This window comes from Anabrus simplex, chromosome 8, assembly GCF_040414725.1.
Source record: "Anabrus simplex isolate iqAnaSimp1 chromosome 8, ASM4041472v1, whole genome shotgun sequence".
Lineage (NCBI taxonomy): Eukaryota > Metazoa > Arthropoda > Insecta > Orthoptera > Tettigoniidae > Anabrus > Anabrus simplex.
The window spans coordinates 188,113,848-188,118,135 of NC_090272.1; the positions used below are offsets into that span (position 1 = coordinate 188,113,848).

Here is a 4,288-nt window from a genome sequence, read left to right on the forward strand (position 1 = left end):
CTTGTTTCGAATTTAGCCAATCCCGAATTTCTTTAATTAATTTTTAACCAATAATGTGTGTCTTCTCCGATATGGATATGTTGCTTGATCCTAGCCAATAAAGTTGAGGGGGGTGTGGGTTCTCATTCATGAAACGTCTCGAATTTTCCGCGAGGGTATATAAACTGCTGTTTTTCTGGTCTCGGTGCCACTTCAGTAACATCTCTCATTGTGTAATTATGTAGCAGGGGGCGGGAAGCGCCTCTTTCTTCGGGCAGCAATTCAACCATCAGGTAATGTCCGTTTTATAACTTATTTTCTTGCTAGCTCAGCAGTTTAACCCTCGGGGCGGGTTCGAAACTTTCCTCATGTAACCTATATTTAAAATGTAAAAGACACTTGGTATAACTTCTGTCTCTTTAACTGCAAATTGGGATAGAGAGTGCCTAATCCTCTCGAGCTCCCATTCATTTTGTTTTGAGGTGACTACGTTTTTATAACAGTTTCCCTTCTACTAGTAATGTCATAACATTTTTCTATCGTGTCACCTCCGTAGTATGGGATTAGCCCTTGCATAAGCGGCCTAGTGCCAAATAGGTTTTAAACAAGTGTATTAGGAGTGCAGTTACGCCTCCTCTCAAGTTGGTATTTTGGGGGCCATGTAATTGTCCTGTTTCTTTATTGAATAGGCCTCAGTAGGTTGGGTATTTTTACCCCTGTTTTCATGTGCTTGGAGGACAGCTTGAAGGTGGGGTTTGGTGTGGCCTTTCATAGGCTTGAACTTTGAGAGCGGGTTGCTCTTTCTTAAATTGGGTTTCTGAGTGCCTCGAGCAGGCTTTACTGAGTAATAGGGAGCAAGTGCTCCTGGGCATGTTTGGGGTTTTTTGCCCCTTTGTCAAACCTTGTGTTTGGGTAAAGTTGGGCTAATTGCTCAAGAATTGTGTGTCTGGGTCTCGGAGCCCAAATCCTGTAACAACCGTAATTGTACATTCTTGATTTGTTGCTAGGCTACTGAGTACCTGTTATATTTGTTATTTCTTGATCTTGAAAAGAAAATCTAACCTTGTTAAATTTTAAATTAACTTTAATTTTGTATATTGAGACCTATTCATCCCAGCACCTTCTTTCACCTCTGCACATCCATAAAACATCGTAACAATTATTATTATTACCACATAGTTTTTAAAAGGAATATTTTCCGAATCCACAATATCAATCCAACAAATGATTCCGGGCCTAATACGAAACAGATTTTTCAATTTTAAAGCTTAGATTTATGTTTTTAATTACTTTTTTGGGTATGTTGGGTCTTGTAATACAAGGGTTGGAACTTAAATAGTGACAACACTGTTGTGGAGACGCATGCAGCGAAATCTAATATTGTCGCTGATAGCACATGTTGGTTACATACCTACCTTACCTCAAAGCAAATGGACTCGCCCTTCCCACATCACCTGCGTGCGCACAAGCGAGAGAAACATAGTCACGTGTGAGCTAGCGGTCTAACGTAATGCTGTCACTAGGTTTTCCAAACAGGAACAACGAAGTTGGATCAAGATTGAATGTGCCAGAGGTCGTACAGCACGACAGTGTCATCAAGGTCTTCAAGAGGCTTGCGGGGAATCTGCATTGCCTTACACAATAGTGGCACGTTCAGTAAAAACCTTCCACGATGGTCTGCAAACTGTGGCGGGCATTCATCGGGCAGGTCGTCCTGCGAGTAAAGAAGAAGTGCATGCTCTTTCCGCGTTACTGGACAGTGATCGAAACCAGACGATTCGCGAGCATTCGCTTCAGAACTGCTGCAGAGATTCGATAGACAGTAGACCGCTCCATTCGCACCATCAACAGAACAGGATCTGCTAAAGTTATACTACGACTTTCACATCGCTGGCAACGGGTTATATACAACGCTGGTGACTACATCGAAGGACAGTAAAAGTTGCTAACGTGTAACTCTTTTGTATCTGTTGCAAATAAATAGTTGCCTCTATCTAAGTTCCAACCTTCGTAATTATTGTACATTGACGTGTTTCAAACCTGCAACCAGGAACGTATTCAAAGCAATAACAAAGAGGAATAAAAACTGGTACTCCCTCGTAACTAGGCTTTAGGGCATCCAGAGTCAAGGAGAAAGATGTTGAAGAGTTAATTATGGACCGTAGCCATGATTTACTCAGTATAGAGTCGTGCCCTTTGTTAAAAAATTTCGGGTGTTTAGCAATTTATATCGCCACGTGAATGAGCGACTGCAGGGGTACTTAGAAAATGCTGTGAGATGGTATGGTATGATGGTAAATGGGATGGAAAGTCAAGTTGTAAGTTTCACCAAAAGGAAAAGTCCTCTCAGTTTTAATTACTGTGTTGATCGGGTGAGAGTACCTCATGGGGAACACTGTAAGTACCTAGGTGTTTATAAAAGGAATGATCTTCATTGAGGTAATCATATTAGCGAGGTTGTTAAGACAGGTTACAGATCTCTTCACATGGTTATGAGAAATGTGTTGTAGTAAGGATGTAAAGGAGAGGGAGTGTAAGTCTCTGGTAAGACCCCAATTAGAGTATGGTTCTAGTGTCTGGGACTCGCACCAGGAGGACTTGATACGAGAACTGGAAAGAATCCAAAGGAAAGCAGTTCGATTTGTTCTGGGTGATTTCCGACAAAGGAGTAGTGATACGAAAATTTGGGCTGGGAAGACTTGGAAGTAAGGAGACGAACTTACCGGCTATGTGGTATGTTTGGAGGTGTCAGTGTAGAGATGGCGTGGAACGATATTAGTAGACGAATAAGCTTGAGAGAAGCTTTTAAATTAGGAGAGTTAATAATATGAAGATAAGGTAATTCAAGAGGAAAAATTGAGGCAAATATCGCCAACGGCCATACCATGTTGAATACACCGGTTCTCGTCCGATCACCGCAGTTAAGCAATATTGGGCGTGGTCAGTATTTGGATGGGCGACCGCTTGGGAACACCACGTGCCGTTGGCTCAATTCCCTATTTAGGTCGACGCCCCGAACAATAGCATTTAAAAAAAAAGAGGTAAATATTAATTTATACGATGAGAATTAAGGTACTCTAATACATTACCAAGAGAAATGTTCGAAAAATTTCGAAGTTCTTTGAAAACGTTTAAGAAAAAAACAAGGTAAACAATTGACAGATTATCTGACACCTGAGCGATAGCGCTAAAGGCAGTTCATTGATGACTGAATGATTTTAGGTATAGCACATTTCTCTTTACAAATGACACATGTTGCATGAAAAAGTATTTTATGGTCATTATTAGGGCTCGGAAGTCTTTTTTTCTCTCGAGCGTCCGATGGCAAGGATCAACATAATGTCTGTTCATTCATGTTTAACATAAGCCAGAAGATGGTGGGTTTTATTAGACCTTTTATTTTATTTTTACTTTTTTGTCTTTTACGGCATTTTTGGCTTATTGGTCCTTTTTAACTTTTTAGGCCTTAATTGATTTTTTTACAACTCCACCTTCTTCTTTCAACTACATTTGTACTGTCCATTCTCAATTCGAATAATCATTAGTGCATCAATTACCTCTTTAACATTTTTCTGTAGTAAGAGAGATAATGAAATGAAAATAAATTGAAACGAAATGAAAAAATGAAACTAATAGTTGAGAAACCCAGGGGTATCAAATTATGTGCAAGATAAGTGAAATATTTAAAGGAGAAAATTTTGAAGCGAGTGTTTTTGAAGTATGAACCCTTACCATCCATTGATGGGGAGGGAAGTTTCTCGATATCTTGCAACGTGCTGTCTGAAAACCGACGATCGTTCACACCTAAAAACCTGGAGATTAATATTGAGATATACTGCAAAGCCAATTGAGGTAAATTTTCCGAATTCCAGTTTCTGTAACCCTAGTGTGGTTCAGCCAAATACGATTCCAGTTATACTAACTTCAATTTCTTTTCCAGGATGTCCATTGCGCGATCGCTGAATTTATTCTAGGTGGAAAAGAAAATTCATTCTAAATGTTGCAAGTACTTTTTTAAACAAACGCGGAATTCATTTTTTAAAATTGTTAATCTAAAAATATATAATGTCTGAAAGAAGAAGTATTTCACTCATATACGAATATTTTTGCACTACTTGTTGCATACCACCAGAATTTTGCATTTTAAAACAGCATATTACTTCCTTAAATATGTAATTAAAATTATGAATGAATTTTTAATCGCATTTTTGCCAGTGTTTAATTCATTTTGTGGATTTTTTTAAAATCCTTCTACAGGTCTTTTTAGACAATTTACAGGTGTTCAACTTGCGAGCCCTAGCCATTATGT

At 39.0% G+C, this 4,288-nt stretch overlaps 1 non-coding gene across 1 annotated transcript; it reads left to right on the plus strand.

Annotated features, from left to right (window-relative positions):
• The first annotated feature begins 2,849 nt into the window (after window positions 1-2,849).
• Window positions 2,850-2,968, plus strand: LOC136879460 (5S ribosomal RNA). Its single transcript, XR_010860936.2, has one exon. It is a non-coding gene; the product is annotated as a 5S ribosomal RNA (ribosomal RNA).
• Window positions 2,969-4,288: the final 1,320 nt, after the last annotated feature.